Below are 19,740 nucleotides of genomic sequence, written 5' to 3'. Positions count from 1 at the left end.
TGCACGATGTGGTCTCACATAGTACGTGGCATAGTTTATTGCATGAAGCCGTTTTATGGAATCCGGGATTTTTATTGAATGAAATGTGTTGTACCGTATTTAAATGAAGAATTGAAGATTTTAGCCTGTCTATCTATGTTTGTCGTTTTATTCGATTATTAATATTATTTAAAAATTGTCATAGAAGACATTCTCAATTCGAGTGTTTTTCTTAAAATTTTAAACTAGATCTACAACGTCTATGAGTTGCTTATAACATTTTTTAATTCTCAAAAATTAATCTTAGATCGGCTTATTATATTATTGAAAAATAGAGGGAACTCCAAGATTTAATACTTTTTAAAAATTGAATTTCAATAAAATAAGAGCAATCATTTGCATATACAAAAAAATATCTGATGAAGCTAACTAACAAAAACTTTTATTAACCATATAGCCCAGTTGTTAGTGAGGCTGCCCACTAAGTTAGAGGCCCCAGGTTCGAATCCTCTCCCGAAAATTTATATGATGATTATAGCTGTTCTTTCCCGAGTCATGGATGTTTATAAGTATTTATGTATGTTGAAGTAAGTATATTGTATTAAATATATCGTTATCTTGTACCCATAGTACCCATATCTTGATATTGTGTAATAGTGTCAATATCAATATTATATTATAATTATATATTATATTATTAATTCTGACTCAACAAAAAGTTCGTTTTAGTTCATTATTCTTAGACTTGTCATTTGACACACTCTTTTTATAAATTTTCTACATAAAAATTCTAATAGATTATAAGTGCACTTTCCCCAAAAACTTGTGTCAAATCAAATTTGAGTCATTGAAATAAAATAGAATCAATGTTAAATGTAACACCCTGTCAATTAAAACATGTGAGCTTGATCACAAAAAAACATGAAAAGTAAACTCCATTACCGTAATGGAAAACACTGGGCTTCTACGTCGCTACATTTTTCACACCGTGAATAGACGATTCCGCACTGCAGGCTTTTTTCGATTTATTACTTATCACATCAATGCAACATAATTCCCTTTTTAGTGATCAACAATATGTGATCATCAGTAGTAATAGGATTTGAAGTTTATCGACCTTGAGAACTTTAAATAACTTAATATTAATGAAATAAAATGTTTTTTTAGAAAATTAGTACTTGAAATGTGACGACGAAAAGAAAATAAAACATATATAATATGTATTGTATTATAATACAATACATGCTTATAAGCAATACAGATTTTACATCGAATATCAAAACTACGATTCAAAATTAATGTACTTATTTTATAGACATAAGTCAATATTAATTAAGTAAGAGTTATAATAATTTTACTACTTATTTTATACTTATTTATAATTTGAACATCTTATGGTAATAAGAAATACAATAATGATCATTTCATTATATCATGTATCAGTATATCATGTATCAGTATAATATAAGTAAACATAAATATTTATTATGTGTAGATTATATATCTTTTTTTATGACAATAAGGGGCGAGACGAGCAGGACGTACAGCTTATGGTTATTAATACGCCCTCAGGATTCTTAAAAACACAAAAATTCTGAGCGGCACTACATTGTGCTCGTCACGTCTCGTCGTTAAGTATCATTTGCCCAGTAATAATTTCACTAGCTACGGTTCAGTTCTGACCGAAAAACATTAATACTTACACATTACTGCTTTACCGCAGAAACAGGCGCCGTTGTGTTACCCATAATCTAATATCTTATACACCCGATTAATAAATCCATGTTATATCTGGGGCTTCCAATAAATATTTTGCCACAGTATGTTGCATTCGTTGGACTCCAGCAAAGAGTGTGTGTGCTTTTTCCAATTGAGCCACGCCACGTTATGGCACTAACCTAAATCGTAGATAAAATTGATAGAAGGCCTAATTTATTTATTTATGATTCCTTACAGCTAACAAAATGAAAAGAGTATTTTAAAAATAATGCAGAATAGATACGCCAATCAAAAGGAATACTATTAACAGTACAATAAGTATGTGACAAAGTAGTTTAAGACAAAAACGAGCTTAAGCTCTGTCTTTTTAAATGCTAAATATTTTTATATAAAATAAACATTTTTTTTCTTCTACAGGCAGATCTCATTTAATGTAAATTCATGAAAAATAAATTTATAATTAACGCGCAAGCAAAATAGCATTTTATTTCGTAGAGAACCGAGCAAACAACTTCATTGAAGTGAATTTCACAACGTCTAGTGGAAAATATGATTGAACAAAAGAGATATTAAAATCAGTTGCTTCAATGGTATGAAAGTTTACTAAACTTATTATCTATACTTTCAATGTTTTCTTTAATGTTGAAATTTAATCAGAAGATTGGCTGAAAGTTTTGAAAATTATTATATGCAAGTCAATGGATATCGGTGCGTTCTCGTTTTGGAGGTAAGATGCCGCTACTGTACTCAATAAATCTTCTGTATTTTTTTAACTATTCAACACAGATTTTTTTTACTTAATCATGTAAGTCAGAATCATGTATGTCAGTCAGTTGGAATTAAAATAATTTGTATTACAATGAAGCTGTTAATGTTGAACAAGAAGAGTAGCAATGAGTGTCATCTTTTTTTTCTCATTAAGTCTAACTGATTGGAGCATAAACCTAAAACAAGCAAAAGTATTTTCAGTTGTAATATTAGTATAGCAGGAAAACGTAAAATGGTTTTTTTTTAAATATATAAATATAATATAAAACACTGCTTAAAATGATTACTGTCATAATATAATCCAATGTTTTTTTTCCAACCAATGTCAGTATAATATAAAAAGCGCGAGAGACACTTCCAAAGTAGTAAAATGCTCCCCCCCCCCTTGTAACTTCTAAACTAAAAGAATAATAAAACTACAAAAAATATATGATGTACATTACCATGCAAACTTCCACCGATAATTGGTTTGAAAGAGATCTAGCTCGAGCTCATTTGCACATATTTTGAGCAAAGATTTTTTGCCTTTTCCATTTAAATAATTTAATATCATTTTCCTTTCTATATACATTTTACATTATGTTGCTACTATGGAACCCTTCATGGGCGAGTCCGATTCACAATTGGTCGCTTTTAATATTCTTAAGGTCATAAGACTCAAGGTCACAAGCTCATCATAATTTTTCATGCGCTGTATATTTACAAAACAAAACAAGACTTTTTGTTAATTCTCTTTTTAATGAGACTAAGGGACGAGATGAGCAGCTCGTTGAGCTGATGGTAATTGACACGACCTGCCCATTACAATGCAGTGCCGCTCAGGATTCTTGAAAAAACCAAAAATTCTGAGCAGTACTACAATTTGCTCTCGTCACCTTGAGACTTAAGATATTAAGTCTCATTTGCCCAGTAATTTCACTAGCTAGGACGCCCTTCAGACCGAAACACATTAATGGTTACATATTACTGCTACACGGCAGAAATAGGCGCCGTTGTGGTACCTATAATCTAGCTGGCGTCCTGTGCAAAGGAGCCTCCACTGGTCTTTAAATATTGAAGAAATGCTGCTAGTATAATCTACTAACAAGAAACTTTAATTATTCCTGTTTTATTATTTAAATACATCTTACGAACACGTTGGAAGCAATTGATAAAAATAATTTCCACTTTCAATAAGGATAAAATCTTTAATATCAACACATACCCTCCATAACACCACTCTATAAAAGTAACATGGTATCGAAGTCTAATAAAATAAAACTTTATTAGTATTTTATAGGAACAACATAAATGTTGGGGTCGACAAGTCTTTCACATTATACGCAAGATATGGCTATGTATTTACTATGAACGGTTTTATTCGATATCCTTGTATACTATATCGGTATTCGGTATGATGTTTTTTAAACCGACTTCTAAAAAATAAGAGGAGGTTCATCATCTGACTGTCTGTCCGTCCGTATCTCACAGCCACTTTGTTCCGAAACTATAAGAACTATACTGGTGAAACTTGGTAAGTAAATGTATTCTGTGAACCGCATTAAGATTTTCATACAAAAATAGAAAAAAAAAAAACAATAAATTTTGGGGGTCCCTATAGATTTTGTCATCAAACCTATACGTGAAAATCTATGCATAGGTCTTCAAAAATGATATTGAGGTTTCAAATATCATTTTATTAAACTGAATAGTTTGCGTGAGACACACTTGTCCCCCCCCCCCCTGTAACTTCTAAATAAGAGAATGAAAAAACTCAAAAAAATATATGATGTACATTACCATGCAAACTTCCACCGAATATTGCTTTGAACGAGATCTAGTAAGTAGTTTGCTTTATAATATAAATAACTTAATTAAAAAAAATACACTATTATTAAAACATCGATCAAAGTCGCCACTTTATAATTAACATTTATTGATTTGTATTATTTTTTCACTGTTAAGGTTTATTTGAAGAATTTGAATGGGTCCCATTTAAATAAAAATAACGGGTTGCACTCCGGGAGTGCCGGCAGAAGTGAAAACTAATCAACATTTTGCATTTTTGAATATTTTGGAATGGTTAGGAAAAAATTTTGCACGAATTGCTTTATTTATCAGTATAAAAGTACAAGCATTTATGTGGTTAAATACAATATTCAGTTATTGTGCTATCGTATACAAAAATTCTAATTTATATTTCATAAAAAAATTAACAATTCAGAACTATTGCAATTATTTTACATCTCTCTGAAAAATCATCTCTCTTGTCCTGACGCGAGTTTAACATAACCCATGACAAGAAGAGTGCTCAACGCCGCTAAAGAAGTTCTCACTTCAAAAAGCAACTAAATAAGCATTTTTATACAGAGAGCAAAGTATTTAATATGAATATCTTCCACATTACACTTGTAGGAATATCGACAAGATCTACGAACAAATCCCCGAGTAAACTTTTTACTTTCGTAGCTTCACTAACATTAAATCTATAAGACACACGTAGCACGTCTATTATCGATAAGATATCGAATATCGTTTTATTAAAGTCACAAAGATGAATATCTACCTAACTATAAAACAGAAAACAATGTCATTTAAAAATAATTTTGATATTTGAATTACCTATTTGAAAACAATTTATAATTAAATAACAGACAGATATAAAAAATAATAATAAAACTATTATGATTCAATATCTCATAAGTGCTACCTGCGACTGTTCTACCGTCACTCACATACTGGTCGCCCACAAGTGTTCTCTTCCTTCACCGCCGCCTCTTCCCACACGTGTCGACTGTTAATCGCCAAAATGTTCTACTTAAAGATTTTTTGCTTACTTTGCAGTGATCATCAACATCATCATCATCAAACCAGACATCGAGTTCCGGATTAGGATAAAACTACTCTACCCATGGGTTTCGTGAGGCAACTAAGCGAATATCAAGGAAATGGGCAGCAGTGTTTACCTTCATAATAACCATACTGTGGTCACAAACCCACATGCAAGCGTGGTGACACTGGCAATCACCCGGATTGAACGTAATTGCTTGTGTCATTGACATTGACATATTAAACGAATGTTATAAATATATTTAGCTCCTTTTAAGTGTGAACAATTTGTTATTTTTAAAGTGTATAACCACTTCACTTCTGGGATTAATTACAAAAATAAATTTTATAAACTTGTTTATAAATTTTCAAAGCGTGACATCTCAAGCACAGTCTCAAGTCAATTTCCTAATATGCAAATATTCGAGTTTAGCAGGTTATCAACTGTAAAATAGATCCTGTAGATGAAGCCACAACTTGAAAGTTGAACAAGAACAAGATTTAACAACGGTACGTCACTTGTACGGTTGGCTCAGTGGAAAGATCGCTCGAATAGAATGCGAGAGGTCACGGGTTCGAGTCCCGCATCGTTCACAAATTTTGTTTATAAATTTTATTTGTGTCCGTGTAAGTTTTCTTTCATTTTCTACAATAAAACAAGTATTTCCAACTGTTGAAGGGAAATTTATGAAAAAGAACAAAAAAGCCTTCGAAATTTTTCATTGATAATTTATTTTCTTCACGGGCAACAAGACAGCTAAGCGACTAAAACCAAATCTAAAGAGAGAGAGAGAGAGATGAAATAAGTATAAATTAGTATCGGAAATCCATAATACACAATATATAAGAAGACGAAGATATTTAAAGCTCTAAAGAGTAAAAAAAAGCTTTTCCCGAACAAAATACCGACTTACTACCTAATTTTATACATCACGATGAAATAACGTTTGTAACTTTACGCAAAAAGCTAACGTAAAATAACAGATACACGCGTTTTAATCCTTTAAAAGTGTTTTATTTATACGTGTAACAGTAGGCGTTATCAAAGAAAATACTAAGATGGATTACGTTTTATCGAATGTTTGTTTTATAATAATAATTTTAACACACTCTTACACAAATTATTTTGCCCCAAACTAGGCTGAGCCTGAGGTACAACGAGACAACGATATATTTATTAATAAATATAACATAAATATACATAAATACATATATAAACATCCATGACTCGGAAACAAACATCAACTTTCATCATATAAATCTTTACATCTACCGAGATTCGACCCCGGGACCTCTAGCTAAGTGGGCAGGGTCACTAACGACTGGGTTATATAGGTCGTACTATCGCAGAGGAATTTAGAAATACACAATTATAAACAGAGTCGATTAAATGCAACAGTTCATCTAAAGTGAATGAAGTTGCATGTTGTCCAAACGTTAATTGAAAGCAAACAAAGTAAAGTTTACTTTAAGCACTGACAAATAGTCGTGGAATATACGTCATGTGACATGTAAATTTCCAATAGGTTATACTGCGTGCTACTACTCGTAATACCTACATGAAATTACCAATCTCTGTAACATATTGTATGTACCTTTATTTATTTAAGTGACAACTAATAAAGGCACTTTAAGCTCTTTCGAGAAGGGAGAACATTCAAACGCATCACCGACATGATATTAAGTGCCCACATCGTCTCATCAGAGAAATCACACGGAAATCATCAATCAAATCACTTTAGGAAGGTGTAAGAGCTTTTTTTAGTATCCATATTGTATCGTACTGGGAAAACCGCACCAGGAAGGCCATTCCAAAGTTTTGATAGTAATAATAATAATAATGAAGCTATATTTAATTCCATCCTTGTCCTTGTAACGGGTTACGTGACCCGCGCCCTTCCATTTAGCCTTCATTGCAAAGTTAAGGCATCGCATACTTTTGTCTTCTTTCGAATATCAACGTTCTTTACCTTATCCTTCTGTTTTATACCTAGACAACTTCTATCCATTCTTTTGTTTTGATAGTACGTGGTAGTTAATTACTCGAAAGCCTCTTTATATGAGCGCTACAATCAGATTGCGTGGATGAAAAAAAAGTTGAATGCTCAAGTCAGAATCAGGTTAAACATACCTTCGAAAAACTCCCCGTGATAAATGTGGTAAAAAACACACAGTGAAGCTCTACGTAATGCAATGTGATCAAATTCTTCACAAAGTACTGTTTCTCGACAATTCGAACAGTTCTACGTTACACGCGATCAAATAGTTCAAGTCGGTCTGGAGTGTACCAGACCAAGTATATGGACAATACTGCATAATATGTTGCTGTACCTGTTCTTTATAGAACGCTAGAATATGGGCCTGCTTCAAGTATTTACATGATCGTCAATGTATATCTGTAGCTAATTTAGTGTCGACTACAACATAATATACCCACTACTTTATTTGTTCCTCTATTTTGTAAGTTAGTTAAAAATATATTAAATATAATATGTTCAATGATAACACGGAATAATAATAATCGGTAAATTTAAGTCTTAGCAAATTAATTTAACTTGAATCCTTTATTCCTCTTCTGATGAGGAAGAAAGAGCCTCCGTATTGTATTTTAAAGATGTGACGTTACAACTGTCAACTTGCTGGTGATCACTCAATTTAGATCATCGAAAGAAAACGGCACGCTTATTTGTTCACCTTTGTATATTCCAGAGGCAGTGAAACGAAGTCACAGAGAGGCCCGTACCATACGACAGCTCGAGCACGAATACCTCGAGTGCCGACAGTATGGCCGTAACTATAGGGCCTGGCGCACGTGCACGTGTTTCTGATTAATGATTAATTTATAACAATAATTTTACATCACCATGTAACAAAATGAAGATTTATGATTCAATGTTAGAGTAAAATTATTCATCTTATTTTCCTCGTTCTTATAATGTTGTAGTATTTGCGCCGATATACATTACATGTATTTTTTTAACTCCTACTGGCTTTGCGCAGCAAACAGGAATAGCTCGCAGATTGCAATTTTCTTTTCGACTTTTTGACACTTATCGTTATATTTTGGACAGTACACACTTACATATCTTTATAAATTATAGCCTATGTGTTATTCTTTTTTTTTTTTATGGAATAGGAGGACAAACAAGCGTACGGGTCACCTGTTGTTAAGTGATCACCGCCGCCCACAATCTCTTGCAACACCAGAGGAATCACAGGAGCGTTGCCGGCCTTTAAGGAAGGTGTACGCGCTTTTTTTGAAGGTACCCATGTCGTATCGTCCCTGAAACACCGCACAAGGAAGCTCATTCCACAGCTTTGTAGTACGTGGAAGAAAGCTCCTTGAAAACCGCACTGTGGAGCACCGCCACACATCCAGATGGTGTGGATGATATCCTAACTTGTGGCGTGTCGTGCGAAGGTGGAATTCGGCGGCAGGAATCAGGTTAAACAGCTCTTCGGAACACTCCCCGTGATATATGCGGTAGAAGACACACAATGAAGCGACGTCTCTACGCAACGCCAAGTGATCCAGCCGTTCACAGAGCACTGGGTCGCCGACAATTCGAGCTGCTCTGCGTTGCACGCGATCAAATGGATCGAGCTGATACTGGGGTGCGCCAGACCAGAGATGACAGCAATTCTGATGTGTAAGCTATATTATTGTAAGTTTCATTAAAATACATTGTGTAGTTTTTGCGTGCAGAGTTAATAAATGTTGTGGAAAGTTGACGCCGAAAGACTAATAATAGTCCATTATGACTCCATGACGTTGGCAGCACTAAACAATATATTATTCTAAAATCGATTTAATTTAAACTTTTTTACTGGTAAGGGTCTACCCTTGTTTTGTGTTTTCAAAATTATAATTCATTCCATTCCATTCTTATTGATACTCTAAATGTAAAAGATTAAAATATGTCTGTATTTCTTCGTTGCTAAAAGTTTTATACTAGAAACAGATCCCCATGAAATGAAATTAAAACGTATTCCACGCGATGAAATCGTGAAATGAAGTCTTGTCAATCATAAATATAAATCCTAAAACGTTAATAAAAAAATATTTCTTTTAACTGTGAAGCTGAACGCATTCATGTGGTTGCACCTACAAATTTCTGAATGGTTTAACCAAAACAATAAACTACACTTTTTGAACTTGATATCAGAGTAAAATATAGAATATGAACTTTAGGTATGTTAAACAATAAAATATAGATACAGAATTATAAAATATTTATATACCTAGACTGTCTAATAATGATATATGTATACTTGACCTACACATAGATTTACTAAAGCTAATGTATATTTAAGACAAAATATAACTGAAAGAGAGAAAGTACAAAATATTTTCTACTTTTTAAAATTAAAGCCAAATAAATAAAATGACATTGATACGTATACCTAATGAAAATTCCAAAAATTTGGTAAATTATCTCTATCATGAAACAAGACAAGTTCTTATCATGCTCAGAAATAAGTTCGCGATGATGGCTCCGGACAGAAGCAATGCCTTAACCTTACAGTGCCAGTGTTCGAGAGATTAAATTAAGATCTAAATTACATTTTATTAAGCATAATTACAATAAATAAAAAAATTAAATAGTGTATGTCAAACCGAAACATAATAATACTTTCACGCTACTGCTGGATGGCAGAGAAAGACATCGCTGTGATACCCAGCTAGCCGCCCCTAGATATTGCTTGCAGATTTTTTAAGTGGTAAATCACCTGTGCGAAATTAAAGCACGTCATTAAAATCGGCTAGCAGTTTTCTAGTTCACCGACTGGGACAGTAAATTCTAGGCGTTTTCGAAAGCAGGTCTTGGAAAGTTCGACCAGCAATTCCTATTGCTGCTGCACATGAGAGTGACACCCTGGCCCATACGGCAAAAGAGAAAGCCGATCTTCAATAAACTCTCTTAATCTTTGGTATCACCTCGAAAAATTTGAGCGCGTGCGACGCAGATCTGCTTGAACTTTTGGGGACTCAGTGCTCTGTGAACGTCGTGTTGCGTAAAGATATCGACTTTTGTGTGGCAGGTCCCGCTTTTATTACGGGGAACGTTTCAAAGAGATGTTTGACCTGATTCTTGCCGCCGAATTCCACCAATGCACAACACGCCATAAACAAGGATATCATCACCACCATCTGGATGTGTGGCGTTTGTATACAGTACGGTTTTCCAGGAATCCCATTTCATGTGCAACTAAGCTGTACGGATGTTTAAATGTATGTATATTATGTATGTTTAAGTAAGTTTATTGTATTAAATATATCATTGTCTTGTAACCCATAACACAGGCTATATATATATGCTTTACTTGGGGCAAGATAATTTGTGTAAAAAGTGTGTCAATATTATATTGTATATAACATAAATAAGTCATATACATTTTATACTTAAGAAAACACATATTAAAAAAACAGATAATACAACTATTATTATTAGTTTATCTATTTATTTCTATGTTATAACTAATTCTCACACTTAGTGTAATTAAAAAATTCGGGTTAATCGTAGAAGCATTTTGAAATTAAGAAATTTTTAAGATCTCTTTTAAATAGAGAAGGCTTCTCTTTATTTTAATTTCGTTTGGGATGTGGTTATAGACTTTTATTGCCATATGGTGAAGGCTCGATGACACTAGTTACATGCTTGTTTTGGGTTATTTTTAATTTGTTTAAATTTTTTCGCGTGTGACTCATAACTATAGTCATTGATGTTCATATAACTACATCAAGTATTAGATTTTAATTAAATCAAATTTATTAAATCAATGTTTGTTGTACATCGTGATAAGTGTTAAGGCTGGCAATTTATTCAGTTGTCTCGTCACACAATGCGACTCGTATTTTAGATTTAATCAACTCTGTCGGAGTGATTAACGTCAACAGTTCTTGCTCGAGGACATATTGAAGGGGCACGCTATCCGTTTATTTTACTAGAATAATGATTGTTATGGTATGTTTGAATCACGTTGGTGTGTGTGAAATTTAGTCATTACTTTGATATTTCTTAAGTAACTCCATGTTGACATGTCGTTTTTAGCAGGCCGTGTACTCTTACTGTTACTGACCATAGTTTGTTGTCCAATCAGTACAGATCTTCTACGGCCAGTCTTCAGCTCTTATATAGTCAGAAACTCCAAGGAGGTCTATTGCTAAGAGGCTTTACTACACGATCTATAGTCTTCATACACTTTGGCTGAGGTCTTCACTCCTCTGCCCTAATAAAACCTAGCCCACCAAAACAACTGACGAAGAATGATGACCACGTTGCACGTTTGAGAGCTATGAAAGTACATTTTTTTATCAGGACACAGGAAGGATATTTTTGTGCTTTTCATCCGTAGATAGGGACTGCAACTATTTTGATTTAAATAAAACACTTTTTTAAGGATTAAAACGCATGAGGTATCATTGGGACTGAAAACGAGATCTGGAGGTCTTGAAACGTCGGGTTAACTAAAATAATAGTAAAAATGTAACTTTAACGCAAAAATCTTATGTAACAACAGTTACTATTACACGCGTTTTAATCCTTTAAAAGTGTTTAATGTAAATGTGTAACACTCGCGTTAATAAAAAAACATACTAAGAATTTTGATCTTTCAAACTCACTCTTCGGTCACTCTCTTTATCTGTATTGTCTTAGGGCATGACCTTTGTGTATCAACGATATACACCAAACTTCAGCTTCTTCTAAGATATGCAAAAAAGTCCCAGCGGGAACACTCATTTCTTCCGATAAATTTTATTTCCGTTAGGATTTCGACGAATTTTGGCATTAACAGTATTAAAAGCCTTTTAGCGCCAATCTTTATGGTCTTCGACAGAGTAATTGTTGGTATATCTATCGATAGTACAATTTATGAACATAGGACTTATACCTTACTTTTTAAGTGCAGTTTTGTTCTCAGTAATATCTCATTCTATTTTTAATATTAACCTCGAAAGAAAAACTATTTTTTTTGTTGTAACAAAATGATGTTCACGCCAGATACAGCCATAATCACTAGTTATATAAATCCTGAAATTTTTATTCTCTTTGTTGTTAATTTTGAAATTTACGCAACCGAGTAGCGGGCATGACCTGGAATCTTGGGGTAACATTTGAACTTCCCGCCAGTTGAGTCATATGTCCATTTGGCACTTCGAATAAAAAAAGCAACAAAAGGAAAAATACTAAAGCACTTTGAAGCATTTTTTGTTAATATCGGTGATGGAGCATAACATATTTAAATTAATCTGTCTGTATGTCAGATACATGTAATTAAGTTTCGCTTCTCTTCAATTCAGACTTCAATTACTTCTTCTATTCAAAATACAGTTTTTCTGTCCAATATGAAATATCACACATATATTTGATTATGAGTTTTACACGACTTTCAAAACGGGGATTTTACTAAGAAAACATTCCTCCATAAAATTATTATAAGCATCATCTGGAATGTGAATATAGCTCATTTATTTTTCATTCAATTATCAGAGAGAATATAATGTTTTGAAAGCTCGACCAGCAATATTGAAAGTCTTGAATAGAACTAAAAAAATTCGGAAATAAAGTAATAGACCTAAAAATTAAAACTAAAAAGCATTGGAAATAAATTTCTGTTAATTTTTTATGCCGATTTCAATGTTTTGGTTTTCAAAGAGCTGTTCATCATCATCATCTGACGCAAACTCAAGAAGTATCCACGCTGCGATTCCCTAGAAACATTATTCCACACACACTCAACACACAAGTTATGGAAGTATCTGGATGTGTGACGGTCCTCCACAATGCGGTTTTCAACGGGCTTTCTTCTAGGTTTTTTTTTATGGAATAGGAGGACAAACGAGCGTACGGGTCACCTGTTGTCAAGTGATCACCGCCGCCCACAATCTCGTGCAACACTGGAGGAATCACAGGAGCGTTGCCGGCCTTTAAGGAAGGTGTACGCGCTTTTTTTGAAGGTACCCATGTCGTATCGTCCCTGAAACACCGCACAAGGAAGCTCATTCCACAGCTTTGTAGTACGTGGAAGAAAGCTCCTTGAAAACCGCACTGTGGAGGACCGCCACACATCCAGATGGTGAGGATGATATCCTAACTTGTGGCGTGTCGTGCGAAGGTGGAATTCGGCGGCAGGAATCAGGTTCAACAGCTCTTCGGAACATTCCCCGTGATAAATGCGATAGAAGACACACAATGAAGCGACGTCTCTACGCAACGCCAAGTGATCCAGCCGTTCACAGAGCACTGGATCCCCGACAATTCGAGCTGCTCTGCATTTCACGCGGTCAAATGGATCGAGCTGATCCTGGGGTGTGCCAGACCAGAGATGACAGCAATACTCCATGTGTGGCCGGACCTGCGCTTTGTAGAGCGCTAGTATGTGGGCTGGCTTGAAGTATTGCCGTGCTCTATTAATGACGCCCAGTTTCTTTGAAGCCAATTTGGCTTTGCCTTCCAGATGACCACGAAATTGGCAATCGCTCGAGATTTCGAGACCCAGTATTCCGATACTAGGCGCGACTTTAAGAGAAGTGTTCTCGAAGAGCGGTGATACGACAAATGGGGTTTTTTTAGTGGTAAACGCGCAAACTTGAGTCTTCTGGGGGTTAAATTGGACAAGGTTCAATTTACCCCATTCCGCGACCTTCTCAAGAGAGGACTCGATAGAAGACACAAGTTTCTCCCGGCACTGGTCGACGATTTCCCGAGAGAGACCTGCATGGCCAGTGTATACGGCATCACCAGTGCTATCGTCTGCATAGCAATAAATGTTGGAGGTGTCCAACATATCATTGATATGCAAAGGAAACAGCGTGGGAGACAGCACACAGCCTTGGGGCACTCCAGCATTCACGGGCTTCGGGTTCGAGCAATATCCGTCGACAACGACCTGTATGCTGCGCCCAGTGAGGAAGCTCCACTGTCCACTTGCACAAGCTCTCGGGAAGCCCAAATGATGGAAGTTTGGAGAGGAGCGCCTTGTTCAGATGTGTCACTCCGATCGGACAGGGAGGAGACTTTTCGTCTGCTCTGTATTGAATCTGAGCGCTTGTTTATAACTAAAATATAATAAAATTTTAGACAGATACTGTGATTAAATAATAGTTATCATTATTATGGAAAAAAATCGAAAACAACTCACATTCGTCAGTTTCCCGGGTATCTTTCTGTCGTAATTTTATGGAGCGTCGCTTGAAGGAACCGTAAGCAGCATGCGCCTGTTGAGTGATACGTCTGTGAATCCCCGTTTTTCCGCGTGAGGTCAATGTACGACCCTTTTTATCATCGACTGAACCCGGTATGGCATCTGCTAACTAAAACGTGAAGGTAAAAAGAATGAGGGACCGGTATTCCCGATGTTGCGCGCTCGCTCACATATATGGGTGGAGCTAATCATGCGCAGTGTGAGACTAGAGAGTAAGACTATAAGTCGATTTAATGTCCTTCATTCAAAATTAACCACAAGCAGGAAGTATTCATGAAATATTTTTTCAAACTATTACAATAAGAAACTGCTTCCTTATATAAAGCTGATAATATGTGTTATACAAAATAAGAACAGGAGCCAATTTTAGCTGCCTAGATTTTGGCTAACAATAACTTGCCGCAATACAACAGAGAAAACCGAATTCGAATCGGAGTAGTCGTTTACAAACCATGTACAAACATAACAAACAGAAAAATATTGTATAAACTATGTGTTTGCCTGTTTTATATGAGTACTTACAACTTACTATACACTGTTGTTTTGAAAATCTTTGTTCGTTACTAAATTTAATCTATCACCAGATTAGTCCGCTACTTTTTCATAATCATCAACATAATTACCGTAACGTTACTGCCGCCAGACACGTTCTCGGGCTCATGCAACACGAAGGATATTTTCCTCTCAGTCTCAACCCCAGCAATAGACTGCAGGCTCTGAGCCGAAGCTTGCGAGTGTCCCATACTCGATAATGCCATACTCCAACGGCGATTCGCTTCCCTAAATCACAAATCGTCAAATCTTACTGTTTCTCTAAAGCTTTTGCGCAAACTTCACATTAGCTATGGTTTAGCCGCTATTTTGACCACTAATTCGATTTATAATGTTTAGTTTTATTCATGCCAATGTAGCAAAGCATTACTGCTACAGAACTAACTATTGTTTACTCTATTACAAACTTACATTCACTATCCTATTAACGACCACTTTCATTTTGATAATTTTGCAGCAAATTTTGAACTACCCTCTCAAAGCAAACATTTGATGAATATTAGTCGAAAATAGGAGCAGTCTGTGTTACAAATATTTCGTGTATACCAAAAATTAATTAAGTGATGGGTGGTTTTTTAATCTTTGGCATGCAGTTAATTATTTATATTATTAGATTTATTTTTATATTATTATACGAAGCTTTTACTATATTGAGATTTTACTTCGATTTAATGAAGATATATTGTCCAAATTAATGAAGTAATGAAAAGTTTTTTTTATTTCTTTTTATATTCTTTCATATTCAGCTTATAACGCCGCTATGCGTAAATATTTGCTAAGAACGTATATTTTTTCGATTAGCTTTACACGAGGGATTGGTTTTTTAATACTAAGGAGTTTTGGACCTCTTTTCTATAACACTATAGCCGGATAACGCAAGTGGATATAATGTAATTAGAATTTATTTCAAATATGGAAATAAGTCATTACTTCTATGATTTTTACAGTCAACGGTGGTTTTAGGTTAAATAATAGTCTGTCCTCATCCGTAAAATTGTGCTCAATTTAAAAAAATCGTACACTACGCAACACTGCACAACTTCTCAAATCACTCGTATGTGAATCTCAACCAATAATCGCCACTATGTGCATGCACATAAGTGCCTTATACATGCATTATTCGTTAGACCACATACTCGACTGGCATTAATGTGTGTTGACTGCTAAGAGCCCTGTTTAAAAGAAAAATCTTATCATGAATATGCACTCTCATACTGGACTAAACAAATTAAAATAAATAAACTCACTTATTATTACACAATAAAGGTCTTCGCTTGATCATCCACCTTCGCAAAAAATAATAACAGAAAATAATCATTTACATAACATATAGATTGCATCTACTTGCGATTGATAATTTATATTTCGATCAATTATAGTACCTGTATACACGGTCCCAAGGTCCTCTTTCTTTTAGCGAGGAACGGCAAGATTTTTGAAGATTCTGGTAGGTTTCTCTCAAGAACGCTGTGATTTCGAAGAGCAGGACGCACGCTACCATTCGCAACGCACGTGGACAATCGGCTCCAATCGTTTTGTCGGGCAGGCGAATACTTGCTAAAAGACATAAGGTTAACGACATTGAAAAATGACGTTTTTGCTCGACTTGGCAAGATAAGGAGGGGGAAATCAACAAAAATTGTTAGACGAGGGGACGGCCTGTGATGATTTGGGAGAATTTCGCTGAAATGGTTAACCAGCCTTACCACCTACTTGATGTATAGAAAGCCAATATGTCAAAGCCGGTGATCAATACAGTGACCTAAGATCAATATCTTTCAGCGTGGTACAAGGTAGCATTCAAAGTCCTCCCTTTAGGTTAGATATACTCCGATCTGAACCTGAATTCGACCCTGCCCAATAGTTCCTTCCACACTTGCCTTGAAAAATTGTGGAGTCAATCTACTCATCCTCTCGACACGACCAGACCATCTCTAAATTTTTTTTCCACATCACACATACCTTAAAAATTCACCTACTGGCACCTACCTACCCGACAAATATTGTCAACGTGCACCGGCTTCCGGAGCTTCTGTTACCATAATTCGTATTTGTTCCTTGTCAAAAGATATGATATCTTCGAAGCCCAGTTCTGTACGGGGTCGCAGGTTCGAATCCCGCATCGTCCATACATTTTTTTACAGATAAAAATTAGAATTATAAATTCCTTAGACTTGCGAGAAGAAGAGCGACACCTCAAGTCAATTTATGAATATGTAATTATCGAGCAGGCCATCATCTATCTGTAGGGTAGCTCCTCTAGATGACCAGAATTTATACTTTAGGTGTAAGACGGTTGGAGGTGTCTCCAGAGACGCGGGTTAGAAACCTGCATCGTCCATACATTTTAGTACACCTAAAATTTTGTATAAACTACATTGTTTCCTCTTCTTTTGATACCCATTCCACTATTTGTATTACCTATGCCGTATCGAAGTCTAAACTCCACGTAAGGATTATATCCATTCCAAATCTTATACGTGGAGTATTGTATGTTGGATCATTCCGCATAATAATTCATTCTTCAACCGAGAAATTTCTTGCCTCGCACAGTTACTTTGCGGAATCAATTACCGGCAGCAGTTTTTCCGAATCTATACGGCTTAGGGACCTTCAAGCATAGAGCGTAACCCCAACTTAAGAGCCGGCAACGCATCATTCGAGCTCCATCACGTGATCCTATTGCTTTGCCCCCTCTTATATAAAAAAGAAATACCAGATGAGACCTGATAAATAGATTATTCAAAACACACAGTATTTCAAGTAATATTACCTTCATCTAGGAAGTCTTCCTCCTCATCTTGCTGCAGCAGCTCCCTCTGGCCGTCAGCATCTGTCACCAGGCTGACAACGGTATCCAAATGTTTCTTATCCTCCACTAACATTTCCTCCAACCTATTGCCGATAGCCTGCAAAAATTATTACTTAAAATAGAAAAATAATACAACTAAAAGTCAATATTTTATTGAAAACAATTATCTAACTACCCGTACAAATTTTGCTTAACATTGATATAATTTTTTCAGTGAAAAATAACGTCTATAAAGTTGTTTCCAATAACAGATAAGCTTCGTTTTTGTCTGTCGCAGACATCAACATAAATAACCACAGCTTAATCCATAAATACTTATAATAAATATTAAGAGAAATAAAAATAGAAAATCTTACTTCTGCCCATTGATAAAACAGTTTTCCCGCCAAACGCTGCCTCTTGAGCAGCAAGGATCCAGATGGCACTGAAACTGGTAAAAATGTAACATAAAACAAACATTATCTATTGTTAGAGAGAGACACACAAAAATAAATTAATACGATGAACTTAATTAATATTAACCTGGATTTTTGATAGCTATGTTTGACTTCAGCCAATAAGGCCATTGCCCCTTGTATAATTGTGAACCAGATGCGCACATTCCAGCAAGCACTGCTCAGTGCTATCACTGTAGAAAAGTTCTATCCGTTATGGACTGCCAGTATACTGCCGCAGTACCCTAGGGTAATATATGACGTCATAAATCGCCGCCATATTCTACTGTGAGCACTGGCGTTTTCGAGGTAACGTACTCGCAGTACTTTGATCACATGATCAGTCGAAACCACTCGAGTGCTTACTTTTACGTCTAATATTTATAGTTTGACCGGAATCCAACAATAGTTATTTTTAATGAACTAGAAAACCTTAATACACTCATTTGAATGCTGCATCAAAAAATGCGGCTGACAGTATACGGGATCGCGTTTCGTTTTATACAGTAACCAGTATAACTGGCTATAAAAGAACGGCTTCACAGTATGCTAAATAAACGTCACACTGTACTGTAGTCGCAGTGCATATCAGAACATACCCTATTATATATAGCCTAGTGGTTAGCGATCCTACCTACTAAGCTAGAGGTCCCGGGTTTGAATCCCGGTAGGTGCAAGCATTTATATGATGAATATGGATGTTTGTTTCCGAGTCATGGATGTTTAAATGTATTTATGTATATTTATATGTATTTATGTGTGTTTAAGTAAGTCCTGGCGAAATGGGCAAGTACCAGGAGACTGGTGCAAAGCTGTAATCGTCCCATTATATAAGGGAAAAGGGTCACGACAGGACTGCAGAAATTACCGCGGTATAAGCCTTCTCAGCGTCGTCGGTAAATTGTATGCAAAAGTGTTGATTGAAAGAGTTGTGAATGAAACACACGAAAAAGTATGGGATGCACAAGCGGGATTTAGAAAGGGAATGGGATGTACGGATCAGGTCTTTTCCTTGCGGTGCATAGCCGAAAAGTTTTTGGCTAAAAACAAGAAAGTCTATTGCGCGTTCGTGGATCTAGAAAAGGCCTATGGTAGAGTGGTGAGGAATGAATTATGGTCAGCATTGTCCGCGAACGGTGTGAGCAGTGTCCTCATTCGAGCATCTCTTTATAGAGATTCTAGTGCTTGTGTAAGGATAAACGGGGCATACACTGAATGGTTAAATATCGTAAAAGGTATTAGACAGGGATGTGTAGCATCACCGTGGCTGTTTAATCTGTTCATGAACAATTACTTGACAGATTTAAAAGAGAATGAAAGTGGGTTGAGAATGAACGAGTTACTCGTCAAATGTTTTCTCTATGCTGATGACCAAGTATTACTTGCATCTTCGGCCGAGAAGTTGCAGGAAATGGTAACTACTATGAATGGAGCCTTTGGTAGAAAGGAATGAAGATGAAT

At 35.5% G+C, this 19,740-nt stretch overlaps 1 long non-coding RNA gene across 1 annotated transcript; it reads right to left on the bottom strand.

Moving 5' to 3' along the window:
* Positions 1-14,425: 14,425 nt before the first annotated feature.
* LOC126965817 (uncharacterized) lies at positions 14,426-18,410 on the bottom strand. Its single transcript, XR_007729607.1, has 6 exons — positions 18,368-18,410; positions 18,202-18,275; positions 17,807-17,942; positions 16,416-16,590; positions 15,105-15,261; positions 14,426-14,590 (listed from the first exon to the last, which is right to left on the bottom strand). It is a non-coding gene; the product is annotated as an uncharacterized LOC126965817 (long non-coding RNA).
* Positions 18,411-19,740: the final 1,330 nt, after the last annotated feature.

The sequence above is a fragment of the Leptidea sinapis genome, chromosome 8 (genome assembly GCF_905404315.1).
Source record: "Leptidea sinapis chromosome 8, ilLepSina1.1, whole genome shotgun sequence".
NCBI classification, from domain to species: domain Eukaryota; kingdom Metazoa; phylum Arthropoda; class Insecta; order Lepidoptera; family Pieridae; genus Leptidea; species Leptidea sinapis.
Note: the sequence above shows the minus strand (reverse complement) of the source record. Positions and strands in the feature narration are given on the sequence as shown.